This window comes from Phocoena sinus, chromosome 2 (assembly GCF_008692025.1).
Source record: "Phocoena sinus isolate mPhoSin1 chromosome 2, mPhoSin1.pri, whole genome shotgun sequence".
Lineage (NCBI taxonomy): Eukaryota > Metazoa > Chordata > Mammalia > Artiodactyla > Phocoenidae > Phocoena > Phocoena sinus.
Genome location: NC_045764.1, coordinates 147,347,976 through 147,363,125, shown reverse-complemented (window position 1 = coordinate 147,363,125; position 15,150 = coordinate 147,347,976). Strand labels below are relative to the sequence as shown.

At 38.9% G+C, this 15,150-nt stretch overlaps 1 protein-coding gene across 11 annotated transcripts in view; it reads right to left on the bottom strand.

The window, feature by feature from the left end:
* The window catches only part of SIPA1L1 (signal induced proliferation associated 1 like 1), a 373,251-nt gene that overhangs the window by 277,357 nt on the left and 80,744 nt on the right, over window positions 1-15,150 (bottom strand). For all 11 annotated transcript variants that reach the window (XM_032621332.1, XM_032621344.1, XM_032621336.1 and 8 more), the window contains one exon: window positions 14,323-14,389. The gene's annotated coding sequence lies outside the window, so the exon portion shown is untranslated. The remainder of the gene's footprint in view (window positions 1-14,322; window positions 14,390-15,150) is intronic.

The window sequence follows — 15,150 nt, the reverse complement described above, 5'->3', positions numbered from 1 at the left end:
AAGAAAAGATGAATAAATTTGATTATCCAAAAATAACAAATTACACATGGCAAAAGTTACCATAAATGACAAAATATGAACCCAGGAAAAGAAATCAGCAGCTCCTATCACAAAGTGCTAACCTCTTATCTCATTAGATAAATGGGCAAAAATCACAAGAGTCAATTCACAGAAAGAAAAACCGCTCTTAAACACCCAACAGTATGTGCAACCTCATTTATGAGAGAAATGCACAGGAAAGCCACAAGAAGATTCCTTTCTTCAGCTATGAAACAGACAAGGATCAAAGGTTTATTCACACACTACTGGCAAGTGGGAAGAGAAAGGCGTACATTGCTGGTGGGAGTGTAAATCTGTACAATGTCTGTGGAGGACAGTTTAACAATACTTATCAAAGATGTGAAGATACATATTCTTGGTGTGGGGTTTTTTGGTGGAAGAAACAATTACCATACCAGAAGAGCATAAATGTATGGCAGATGGTCATGCTTTTTTTTTTCTATTCTTGGCAGAGCCCCTTTTTAGCTGAATGGCTTTTGCTTCTTTTTTCTTTTAATTGAAGCATATATTTGACATATAATATTATATTAGTTGCATATGTACAATATAGTCGTTCGACACTTGTATATATTGTGAGATGATCCCCAAAATGGGTTTAGTTACCATCTGTCACCATACAAAGTTAATATGGTATTACTGACTGCATCCCCCTGACTTATTTTACACACAGAAGTTTGTACCTCTTGATCTCCTTCACCCAATTTACCCAACCCAAATCCCCTCCCCTCTGGCAACTACCAATCTGTTCTCTGTATCTATGAGTCTGGACTTTGTTTTGGTTTTTCTGTTTGTTTTGTTTTTTAGATTCCACATATAAATGAAATCATGGGGTACTTGTCTTTCTCTGTCTGAATTATTTCACTTAGCACAATGCCCTCCAGGTCCATCCATGTTAGGGAAAATGGCAGCATTTCATCTTTTTCATGACAAATAGTCCGTTGTATATCTATACCATGTCTTCTTTATCCATTCATCTATGGATGGACACTTTGGTTATTTCCATATCTTAGCTAATGAAAATAATGTTGCAATGAACACAGGGGGGCATATCTTTTCAAATTAGTGTTTTTGCTTTCTTCGGATAGATACGCCTAACTGGAATTGCTGGATCATATGCTAGTTCTATTTTCAACTTTTTGAGGAACCTCCATACTGTTTTCCACAGTGGCTACACCAGTTTTAGGATACATATTCTTTAACCCAGAAACTCCTCTATATAAACCTGCACACTTAAAAGTTCAAGGACAAGCCATAGAGGCACTGTTAATAATATCAAAAGATCAGAAACAACATAAAGTCCACTAGTAAGAGACTGTATAATAAAGTACAATCACAAACTGGAATGAAAGAGTGAAAAGCACAGTACAGCATGCTACAATTTGTGTAAAAATAAATTTTAAAAAGTATATATACTAAATGTAATCTGACATTTCTGGATTGAATCCTTGAAGAGAAAAAGGGCATCAGCAGAAAAACTGTGAGATCCGAATAAAATCTACACAGTTTAGTTTCACTGCATAACCTTTTGGATTTTACTCTATGGTTATATATTAGCTATTCAAAACATAAGATTTAATTTTTAAAAACCTAACTACTTCCATCGTATGGTATTCATATCCTTCCACATACTGCAAACGAGAAACACCAAGGGTACGTGTATTGCTTCAACACTTCTAATATACTTCCATTATTGCACCTAAACACACACCTGCCTCACCCGCCAGGTTTTAGGTACTTAAAGAAAGAGGCCATGCCAACTCAGCTCGATTCTCAAAGAATATGGAGAACATTTGCCACATGGTAAGAGTTTAACAAATGAGATCCAAAATCATTATGTTATGGTCCAGTAATCCAATTTTTGATTAGCATGAAATTTTGTATTTCAAATAGCCAAACAATTCTTCTAGGGGTTTCCTGTGATCCTTAGTTCACAACGACACAGAAGAGAGAAGGGGCAGAGATGGGTGAAGTACTTCTCACTGAGGATTTGGGTAGGAACATAGAAGTATTTTAGATAAACGACCCTCCAACCTCACTTCCTAAACATTTTGCTCTGTGCTAGAGCTGTAGGGACTATAAAGACAAGTAAGATGAAGTCCTTATGGTAGAAGTTAGGCATAATTAACTTAACGTCAACACTTGAAAAGGTGACATTGTGCAACTGCCCTGGGTTTTCAAAATTTTTTTCCACAAAGGCCATTAAAATGCTTTTCAAAGAAAAATCACTTATTTAACAATAGAATAAAATGCTAAAACTCCAGTTTAGACAAAGTTTTGGTTTTCTATGATGTCTCTTCAGGAAAAATACTTGTGGGCAGCATGCTTAAGAATGTCCAAAGAGGGGCTTCCCTGGTGGCGCAGTGGTTGGGAGTCCACCTGCCGATGCAGGGGACACGGGTTCGTGCCCCGGTCCGGGAAGATCCCACATGCCGCGGCAGCGGCTGGGCCCGTGAGCCATGGCCGCTGAGCCTGCGCGTCCGGAGCCTGTGCTCCACAACGGGAGAGGCCACAGCAGTGAGAGGCCCGCGTATCGCAAAAAAAAAAAGAATGTCCAAAGAGCAGAAGACCTAAATAGACATTTCTCCAAAGAAGACATACAGATGGCTAAGAGGTACATGAAAAGATGCTCAACATCATTAGTTATTAGAGAAATGCAAATCAAAACCACAGTGAGGTACCACCTCACAACAGTCAGAATGGCCATCATTAAAAAGTCTACAAACAACAAATGGTGGAGAGGGTGTGGAAAAAAGGGAACCCTCTTACACTGCTGATAAGAATGTAAATTGGTACAGCCACTATGGAAAACAGTATGGAGGTTCCTCAAAAAACTAAAAATAGAGTTGCTATATGATTCAGCAATCCCCTTCCGGGGCATATATCCAGACAAAACTATAATTTGAAAAGATACATGCACCCCTATGGTCATAGCAGCACTATTTACAATGGCCAAGGCATAGAAACAACCTAAATATCCACTGACAGATGAATGGATAAAGAAGATGTGATATATACAATGGAATATAACTCAGCCATTAAAAGGAACAATATTGGGTCATTTGTAGAGACGTGGATGGACCTAGAGATTGTCATACAGAGTGAAGCTAAGTCAGAAGGAGAAGAACAAGTATCATATATTAACGGATATATGTGGAATCTAGAAAAATAGTACAGATGAACTTATTTGCAAAGCAGAAATAGAGACACAGATGTAGAGAACCAATGTATGGACACCAAGGGGGGAAGGGGGAGGTGGGATGAATTAGGAGATTGGGATTGACATATATACACTATTGAGACTATGTATAAAATAGATAACTAATGGAACCTACTGTATAGCTCAGGGAACTCTACTCGATGCTCTGTGGTGACCTGAATGGGAAGGAAATCCAAAAAAAAGAGTGGATATATGTATACGTACAGCTGACTCACTTTGCTGTACAGTAGAAACTAACACAACATTGTAAAGCAACTATACTCCAATAAAAATTAATTAAAAACATATTCAAAGTACAAAAGACAAATGACTTAGGAAATATTCTGAGGTCCCTGAATGGGTAAAGAAATACCACTGAATTTGTCGCAAAAGCATTAATAGTGCCGTCCCATTTCCACCAGCCCAGAGCTCTAAGCCCAAGTACCAACACCATAAAGCAATATAACCTGGGACAAACACTGATCTCTGTGAATACCTATTTTTCATCTACAAAATGGACAGACGACAGTTAAGGCTCCTTCCAGATCTATCAGACTTCTTTTCCTTCACACCCCAAATATAAACTAAGACCCTGCAGTCTTTTTACACAGACATACACATCAACACACGCATTTGGTCCCCACATTACTACCCTATTCCAGAGTGGCCTAACACAAAAACAAAATGATATTTGATTACAAACTGGTGCCATATATAAGCAGTTCTCAAGTGAATGAGAAAATGATTCATCCAACTGCATGTTGAAGTGAAATTGAAATGTGTACTCTGTACAGTGAAACATTCACTGAATTGTGCATTTGTTCATGTTTAAGATTATAAAAGTTTCTAACTTGGCTTTCATGTGATCGTCTATGTACTGGTTAGTCCACATATAACTTCTTCTGCAAGCTATCTTTAGGAGTGCCTATTGCTACTTGATATTTTTGTTTTGTTTACCACTTTCCACAGCACAGAAAAAAGAGGGGAACACTGGGGGAAAAGTCACAGGCAAACTCATCCACAGGCAAAGATACATGATCAGTGGAGAATTTTGTTCTCGTTTATTTAACACAATCCTTATTTCGAACCTACTGGGTTGAAAGGTGATTGTGTAAAAGGCAGAACAGAGGTGAGCAGCAGTGAACATGCTAACAAAGCATGGTACAGTGCATACTAAGCGCTTATCTCTGTCCATTGAAATTTTCCCTTTCAAAACACAGAAATAACATTGCGTGGCTGACAAATATGGTTTTCTTCTAAAGTAGTTCTTTCCCCCTAAATAACCAGCATTTTATGGTATAGGTCCTTTCTAAATAATATGGGGACAGAGAAGAGTTTTCCAAGAAACATACAAATGAGTTCAAATGTCCACAGTGAAATGACACATCTGAGGGGATGAGGATATGAAATAACATCCATCTGCCGGATTAGCCAGAACAGCCTCCCTGAGGAAAGGAACTTGAACAGGTTTCAAAGGAGGGAAAGGTGACTGACAGGTAGAGAGAAGAAAAGGAAATGCCAGGCAAGGAGAAAGATGCGCACAGAAGCTACCACTGTGCTTTCTCAAGAAGCAGAGATGCAGTGTGATGTAATGTGTGGCAGAGATCTATTTTAGTCATTAAGATAAACCAAAAGTGGAGAATACATGTCACTTTACACTCTGAACCTCGGTTTCCTCATCTGTTACAGGGGAAGGGTGGCCCACATGACTTGGACAGCTCGTTTCCTGGTAGGCACCACGCGGGCAATGAACACCTTACAACCCTGCAAGGTACATGGCTCGGGAGCCCACTGACAGATGAAAACAGCAAGGCTCAGCATCCCAATGAGGCCTCCAGGTAGAGGATTTTAGATGTTAAAAAGAAAATGCACGAGGATTTCCCTGGTGGCGCAGTAATTAAGAATCCGCCTGCCAATGCAGGGGACACAGGTTCAATCCCTGGTCCGGGAAGATCCCACATGCCGCAGAGCAGCTAAGCCCATGCGCCACAACTACTGAGCCTGCACTCTAGATCCTGCAAGCCACAACTACTGAGCCCACACACTGCAATTACTGAAGCCTGTGTGCTCTAGGGCCCACGTGCTACAACTACTGAGACTGGGTGCCACAACTACTGAAGCCCACGTGCCTGGAGCCCGTGCTCTGCAGCAAGAGAAGCCACCGCAACGAGAAGCCCACGCACCGCAACAAAGAGTAGCCCCCGCTCACCGCAGCTAGAGAAAGCCTGCGCGCAGCAATGAAGACCCAATGCAGCCAAAAAATTTAAAAAAAAAAAAAAAAGCACAATAACTACTGTGGAGAAAGAAGGGGCATAATATTAAGACTGACTTCAAAAATCCAAGCTCCTGAACATAATCAACCGATAAAATAATGGTTATATTCTTTTCTCAAGAGAGCAAAGGAATAAGGAACTGTATCTGTCTTCCCTGTCATGCTAGACAAAGGAAAGCAAAGGGGTATAGACCATCCTTTACTTTGAAGAAGTCCTTTAAGGGAAACCCAAAGGACAAAGCATGGTATGTCTTCCTGTGACAGCAGTGGCTCTCATTTAATTATGTATTCCCTCTGCCTGCGGTGTCCATAATGAGGTAGGTGCTACACTGAACATTCAGCACGTTCCTTAGCCGTTAGAATAGAGGTGAGCAATTAACTGAAGGGGGCTTCCATCCTCAGAAGCACAGAAGACAGCCCTCACACCCAGCTTTACCTCCAATGCACAGATACTAAAACAAGCTGTTATTTCTATACAAAAGCTCAATAGCAATTATGACAATGTACTTGTCATTATTTAATTGCAGAATTCCATACGTATAAATAAATTCACATCTGGTAGCAAAATGGAGTCCAATAAATAAAACTAGCCTTAAAAAAGAAAAAAACACTTCATAGCCAAATATTAGAAGTTAATGAGGTCTACTTATTTGTCAATAAGTCAGTTCTTCAAAATTAGCCCCAGCTCCATCCCATTTCTCTAGATAAATATGTGGAATTAAAGATTAAATTCTCTCTGTTGATGGGAGTCACTCTGGTAAAACAATTTGGGAGTATCTATTACAATATCCCATGACCTGACAACTGCCTAGAGAAACATATGCCCACGTACACAGAACCAAGGACAAGGTTATTCTTTGCAGCCTTCTTTGTAATCGGAAGCTATCGGAAACAACCTAAAAGATCACCAATAGGAAAATGGCAGGAAAACTATGGTATATTCCCATGACTAGTCTACATGACATTAGGCAGCAGTTAAAAAGGATGAACTAGATTTATATCAACTAGCGTGGACAGACCTCCAAACCATGTTCCTGAATGACAAAAAAATAGTTAGTGATATTCAATACAACACCAATTACGTGAAATTTCAAACACAAAATACAATACGTTTATATTATAAATACCAAATCAACTAAGTGTTTGCCTCTGGAGAACAGGGGAAAAACACTGGAGAACAGGGGCAAGAGGAGACAGGGAGTAAATCTTATAAACTCATTTATTACTTTTATTTAAAAACTGATTAATAAAAACATCTTACAAGGATGTTACTGGGTTATTAAATGACAGGATTACAGAATCAGGCGAAGTACAGATATCCCTGCAACCGCTGCTAAATTCAAATCTAATCAAATGTAAAAGAAGACAAACTACCAGGAGCAAGCAGAACATCACAAGTAAAGCTGGGGTTTCATCTGATGAAGAACAGAAGACTGTCGACTTAAATGGCCACATGAAGCTTCAAGCAGGTGTAACGAATTATTATTGGCGGGAGCTTGCACACATATTCTTTTTTCCAGGCTAAAAACTTGACAGCAACTGAAAGAGGACCTAATATAGAATCGTCAAGATTATGTTAACATTACTAAATTAAAACAATGAACGCTCCCTTTAACCACTAAGAATCCTTTCCCACCAGTGGTCAATGTTTATGGGAGAATGCAAACTTAACTTTTCAGTAAAGGTCAGCTTACAGCAACAATAACAAGCAGGGTTCCCTTCTTGCAGGGACTCTCCAGAAAAATCAGGGCCTTGCATGGGCATCATTTACCTCCTCAGCGAGGAGTGAACCATCAGCCAGGCTCTCGTTTACACACCCATCCAGGCTCTCGTTTATACACCCATCCATATCTCCATTCTTCAGGGAAAACAAAATGGCTCTCGATACAGGCAACTGCATTGCCAATACTATGTCTATCTGTAAGAAGTCCTAGAGTGAAGAAGGAAGAAAGGAAGGAAAGAAGGAAGAAAGGAAGGAAGTGAGGGAGGGAGGGAGGAATGGGGTGGGGGGAGGGAAGGAGGGAGGGAGAGAGGGGAAAAATAACCAATTCGTTGTTGTAATACTACATATAATCAATGTAAGATTTACTTTAAATACAGTCAAACGCATCCTTCTCATCTTTAGTTACTATAATGCCGTAAGATTAAACAGAAAAGAAAAACTAATCATAGAAGACTAAATAATAACAAACTGTCCTCCTTATATCATTGTGTTAAAAATATGTTATAAAACAGCATGCAAAGTATGATCCCAATTTTGCTTTTAAAACATACACATGGTCACGTAGAAGGACAAAAATGAAAGAAAACTATTAAAATATTAGCAATCCTAAAAAGCAAATGACCCAATTTCTCCTACAATAAATTACATGAAAAAAAGGAGAGAAGGGAAAATGTTACAGACTAAGAAAGTCTTGAAAGAGACAAACGCAACGTGTTCATCAGGCTTGGATCCTGATTCCAACAAACTGTAAAACGACAATTTTGAGACAAAGGAAGTAAACATGGACACCAGGACAAACTAGAAGTAAATAATATTAAATAATCATTAATTTCATTAAGGGTAATGACATCGTGACTATTTTTTAAGTCATTATCTGTTTAAAATTCTTACTGAAGTGTTTTGGTTAAATGGTATAATATCTGGGCTGTGCTTTAAAACTCAAAAAACATTTTTTTTAAACAATCAAAACAGGAAGAAGATAGATGGAACAAGAAAGGCAAGATGTCTGTACGTGTTGAAGCTAGACTGATGGGAACATGGGGGATGGCTGTGCTATTCTATTTTTGTGCATGTTTGAAAAATCTCACAAATAAAAAGTGAAAATGGTTGTAGAGATAGTTACCCCTGGGTGGTAGAGACTGGGTGATCTTGTAGGAATTTGGTAATTTTTACTTTGACGTCTGTGCCCTTTAGGAACATCCACATTTTTACACAATAAATATGAATTACTTTGGTTGTTTGAAGAAACAAATGTTACTCTTTTAGTGGATGGATGGATGGATGGATGGGTCTTTCAATGCCCAGTTCCAATGATGCCACCTCCATGGATTTAATTCCCCCTCTACAGACACCTCAATACATTTTACTTGTACTTCCACTAAACGCCTAATTACGTTTGATCACTTAGTGTGACAATTTTTAATTATGTCTTATTTCCCCCCTTAGAAAAATAAGGGGCATTTCTTTTTTGTATGTCCATCCCTGTCAACACTAAGCAAAAAGCTCTGTAAATAACTGGAGTTAAACAGTTATATACTTAATTGAATTAACTTTCCCACTAATAGATCCAGGGAAGAAACAAGCAGCAATAGCAGGAGAATGTCCTACTGCTTGTAACTACAAAAGCTTTATGGTTAGAACATGCCCAGAGGTCCCTATACCCATCAAATGTTACCTAGACAATTTCTCAAACCATTTATTTTCCAATTGACTGGGGGAATAAAACGTCAGTAGCAGAAAGGGGTCAGTTACTGAACTGAGTTAGACTTTTTTTTTAATGACTCCTTGAAAAAAAAAAAATCAAAGTCTATTAGTTCTTGAGCAACCATTCATTATTTAGCTATTGAAGACTCCTCCAGAGCACTGATCAGTCCATTTTCATTAAGGAAACCATTACAGCAAGAACACAGAGCTAGCCATGTGTGGAAATAAACAATGGTTTGAGAAACATCCCCTGCTCTGAAAAGGCTGATGTTATCTGGAAGGGCTGTACACCCACACCTCTCATAGACTCACTAGAAACTCTGGCATGTTCTGTGCAGATGTGAACAGTAGCTTTCCTCAAGCCTAGGGCCTTGCTTAAAAGTCATTTCCGGGGACTTCCCTGGTGGCGCAGTGGTTAAGAATCTGCCTGCCAATGCAGGGGACATGGGTTCGATCCCTGGTCCGGGAAGATCCCACATGCCACGGAGCAACTAAGCCCGTGCGTCACAACTACTGAAGCCCATGCTCTCTGGGGCCCATGCACCACAACTACTGAGCCTGCGCCCTAGGGCCCGTGAGCCACAACTACTGAGCCCACGAGCCACAACTACTGAAGCCCGCGCACCTAGAGCCCATGCTCCACAACAAGAGAAGCCACTGCAATGAGAAGCCCACGCACCGCAACAAAGAGTAGCCCCAGCTCGCTGCAACTAGAGAAAGCCCGTGCACAGCAACGAAGACCCAATGCAGTCAAAAATAAATAAACAAACAAACATGTCAACTAAAAAAAAAAAGTCTTTTCCAAAAAGACACAATAAAGCCCTCCTCCCAGGAGAAGGAGTACCAAAACTCCCAAAACACGGCATACTGGACGCCCCTACACATAAGACTTCACCCACCATATGACCCGAATTTTGCTTGCATGATTTTGACGAAAGCCACTCAAATACTAGTGAAGACATTTACAAGTTCCTTTTATATCTAAAATATTCTTAGGTATTGACAAACATTAAAACAAAGCTCAGGTTTTAAAGCAAAACCCCCAACACTAAGAGTTTCCCAAGGCCTTTGAGACACATCAGTGTATCATGAAGAACTGGCAGGTGCTAGCTCTCCCCAAGTTTCACCTCTCATTCCATCCTGTGACCTGCTCCCAGAAGCCAGGTGTTCAAAAATGCTTTCACCCACCCAAGTTTTCAAGGCAGGGAGGGGAGGCAGAGCGATGCATAATTCCCACCCTGCCCTCCACCCACTCAAACACGGTTCATGTTATTGCTTCTCTGTTTTCTGATTCCTTACTTTAGAAGTTCAAATCTACTCCTAACAGCAAACTTTAAATTTATGGGACAGTCAAGAAAGTGGGTAACATGGTATCGTTAGAGAGAATCATATCCATACAAATCCAGGGCCCCCCACATATGAGCAGGTACTAAGAAACAAGACACTCCTCCAAAGACAACTTAATTCCTATTCCCATGTGTTCTATTTGCCACCAACTGAATTTAGAAGAGGCAACGCTCTATTCGATGGGGACAGCTGTACTCTCAGGTTCTGAAGAAGATAAAGGTAAGAATTCGGTGAGAAGAAGTTGTTCTCACTGAAAAGAGAAAGGTGATGATAGCATTAGCAAATGTGCAGGGGTCACAGTACAATTCTACAGTCTGTTAAAATTTTTTTTTTTTAAGAACAAAGACGAAGCTTTGAATGATAAATAAGCATAATGAAATAATGCTGAAGTGACCCCCAGGCATGCCAAATTCAAGTCAAATTAGTCATGGCCAAAGATAAAAGGAAAAATCTGCAATCATCCCTTTGCTACTCTAAATTTTTAATATTTTCATATTACATTATAGTCAACTTTCAGCTAATAAAATTTCTACTTGTATTTATCTGAAAAAATCTTAAAAATGATACAAATGAACTTATTTACAAAATGCAAACAGACTCACAGACTTAGAAAACAAACTTATGGTGAGCAAAGGGGAAAGGTGCGGGGGAGGGATACCTTGGGAGTTTGGGATTGACATATACACACTACCATATTTAAAACAGATAACCAACAAGGACCTACTGTATAACACAGGGAACTCAATATTCTGCAATAACCTAAAATGGGAAGAGAATTTGAAAAAGAACAGATATATGTATATGTGTAACTGAATCACTTCGCTGTACACCTGAAGCTAACACAACACTATAAATCAACTATAATATAAAGTAAAAGTTTAGAAAAAACAAAATATAAAATTTCAGCTCTTACTTACTGAAAAAGTTGCCTCCCTTTTGTACCCTCAGTGCCACTGTGAAACTCTAACTCAGGTTGACGCACAGAATCTAACAAGTCTACTCAAGGTCAACATTTGAGCTTTTTTCTTCTAGGTGTTAATATATTCAAACTCCTGTCATTAGTTAATCTACTGTCTTTGTCACTGGGCTATGTTTAAAGGAAACTATTGGATATAAACAGCTGTTCTCTCATGTTTTCAGGAAGACATAATTTGTAAGAAAAATGAGAAAAGGGGTAGGTGCATCAGTGGATAAGAGGAAGTTCTACCGGATGGTCAGCCAGGGAGAAAAGGGGTAGGGTGCATCGGTGGATAAGAGGGAGTTCTACCGGATGGTCAGCCAGGGAGAAAAGGGGTAGGGTGCATCGGTGGATAAGAGGGAGTTCTACAGGATGGTCAGCCAGGGAGAAAATGTTTTCCAAGCTTCCATTTCTTAAGTGATTTGTGAATCTGCTATAGACATTCTATCATCTGGATGGCCAACGTAAGGTACTACGATTATTAGGTTTCTTGCTACCACTCCATATAACACCAAGAAAAGGCTAGGAGAATGCAATGACATACATATTTTTTCTCTCTTTTTACACTTACTAAATGGTTGGGACTTCCCATAAAACAACAAAAAGGATGTCTTTATTTTTTGTGTATTACACCCGCAAGCTATTAGTCTTAAGTAAATGTGACTAGTGTTATTCTTTTTTATTTTATTTTCAAGAAAAAAAAAGAAGTGAAGAGCTTTTTAAAATTTCCTCAGTTACTCTCCCATTAAAAGCAGAAGCCTGGAATGCAATAACCAAACTGAAACAAGGGAAAAATTTAAGTAATATCTCACTCACCTATGAGTACCTAATTGTCTATACAAGAATGGGAAAATCCAAAGAAAAATATACTTGAGAAAATTATTCAAATGTCTTAAAGTTAAAGCTAAAGCACATAATTTAGAGATCATTTTCAATTAATATCACTGTTTCTTGTTGGGTGTTTAAAAAGAATATAGCAATTTTTTAAAATTGTTAAGGGAAGGAAAGAAGTATACTTTCTCAGTTCAATTTTATATTCTAGAACAACACTACTCAAAACATAAATAAATTAAAAAATATAAGAATGATGCATTCAACAAGCTACACATAGGACTACATATAAAATACAAGGTTTTGTGGGTTTCGGCTTTATGGGTTTTTTTTTGTCTTTTTGGATTTTTGTTTTCTTTTGAAGGAAGGGAATTGTTTTGGATATTCCTTAAATAGAGAGAAGTTAGGAAAGAAGAATTGATTTAGAAAAGCCAAGAGTCATGCCACCAGCAGGTGTGGAGAACTGTTGCATTCATGGCTCCTTCCCCTCTGTTGCCCGAGTGGAGCCAGCGTTCATGAATGCATAAGAGAAGACTCTCCCACCTCACCTAACAGATGTACTGTACCAGCATCATCAGATATTACCACCATTAAAAGAAGTGATCTAAGTGCCCAGGCGTTCAGGTTATTAAACTCAATTTAAAAGACAAGATGTAGCTGCTCCAACATAAAAGCTAAACAGGCTTGGCCCTCATAGTAACCCTAGAACTTAACACTTCTGCTAAGAACTGTCATATTCAAGTGCACCAACCAGGAGATGATCCTTATTTAAGAGTGTTTAAAAATACCTTAAGACATACAGGGAGTGCACTGAAGTTGCGCATTTCAATAGTATACAGGTACTGAGGAGAAAAAAAAAAAGGAAATCTTGGAAAACAACTTCCAAGATAGAGGTGAAAACCAGAGGGCACTCAATAACATGCACTAATTTTTTCGTCCTTCGCAAAGTACCTGAGCTACAGCTACCTACATTGAGCAACCCTGCAGGCTGTTTGCTTCACCACTCAGCAATTTTTTGATGGTTGCAAAGTACTGCATTCTCAAAGGTAGTTTTTCAGTTGTGTTGCTAATAAAAAAACTTAGGCTCTTCAAATGGCTAAAAATTAAAGAGATCTAAAAATCGTTTTTGGATTCCTACCTCTTTTCAAGAATGACTCTGGGAATGGTCAAATCATTGCTAACAGGAAAGTGTCCTAATGTACTTTAAAAACATTTTCAGAGATAATCATTCCCCAATTTCTCTTACTGAAATTCAAGGAAGGTCAGAAATAGCAAGTCACTTTGAAATCAGTGCTCCAATTACCCAGCAGGCGTCTGAAAAGAAGCCCTCAGCTCTGCACACAGGTTTACAGAGGTGAGATGCTCAGATAACCTTGACCGTCCTTTATAGAATGCAGCTCTCCGGAAGAGCTGACTCCTTAGGCAATTTGTTTCTGCTTCTGACAAAGCAGACGATAAAAAATTCCCAAACTCTTTGTTTCAGCGTCTGGCTGAAAAGAAGGTGAAGTACAAAGTACCAAAATCAAAGAAACTCACATAACCCCAAACCACTTTTTTATCTGAATTTAGGAGCTTAACATATTATAGCATTTCAGCCTGTAGAAAAGTCTCTTTCAATCGAATTAAACTGTTATTTTGTTCAATGAGAATGTCACTTGACAACTGAGTAAAATGTTTGAGAAATATCCACTAAAACGTTGGGATAGGCAGGACAGAACTGGGTCTCTACCTAGCAGTAACCAAGAGCAAATGTCAATCAATCAGATCATCCAGCCATCTCTCAATTTTTCAGGATACACTTGGTATTCCAAATTATACATTAATGCATCAGGGTTAACAAGGCTCTTATTCAGAACATGGGCTGGGGTACAACCTCCCATCAAATTTTAAGAAACACACAGAAGATGTTCTGAAATGAAATTATTATGGAATGAAAATAGACGTATGTGTAACAAAAATATTTTTATTATTAAGTTGCCAGAAAAATATCTGAAGTATTTACTGTAACAGTGAAAATGCTGAATTCAGAAATCAATGACTAAAAACTGCACACGAGTCTCCCCTCTTCCCCATTTCTGCCTCTCAGCAGTAGAACAACAAAGGAGGAAACACCAGTGGGGAAAAAATATAGAATCAAAATTTACTAAATCAAAAGTCTGCTGTGAGTGGCAGGTCTTCTAGGAATGAACACAGGAGTTCGACAGGCCTTTGTGACTCATCTACCAACTCACCTGATTCCACTTCAAAGTTGGTGGTAAATCTTACTTCCGAGTCCAACTTGAGGTATTCTCGCAAAACCTGGAGTAAAATAATTATGAACTTTAGTATCAAATTCTGAAAATAGTAATAAAGGGGAAAAATCACAGCTACAAATCAAATCATAACTGTGAAATGTTATACTTTACCTCTAAAACCCTCTTTAATTTGTAATCTCTTTATGTGCAGTTCAACACACACTTAAATTTAAGCCAACCAACAGCCACTCCCACTTATACAACGAATTCCTAAACCTGACTGTTCAGTCTGGAAGATTACGTTTCTCTCCACATGATCTGATCAGGAAGTCTGGGGAGAAACCCAGGAACCAATATGAGTAAGAAGTGCCCCAGTAATGTGATTTTGATGTAGCTGGTCTATCACCTGCCTGTGGGAACCACTGTTCCCAACCAGTGGTTCTCCACAGGGGGCAATTCTGTACCCCAGGGGGACATCTTACAATGTCTGAAGATATTTTTGGTTGTCACAACAGAGGAAGGGGTTATACTACTGGAATTTAACGGGTAGACGCCAGGGATGCTGCTAAATATCCTACAAGGCACAGGACAGTACAAAGACTTCTCCAGCCCAAAATGTCAATAGCAGCGAGACTGAGAAAGCCTGTTCCAAAGCAACCGAACATTCTGACGAGTTAGAAATTCTACAGTTCTCACACTGGTCGTTTCAGATAGGCTATATATAAAAACTCTACTATAACCATAAAACATTTCCTGTGACTGCACGCATATTATTAGTTGAAAGAATACATATACATGCCGAACATTAAAATTTGCAGTACATGT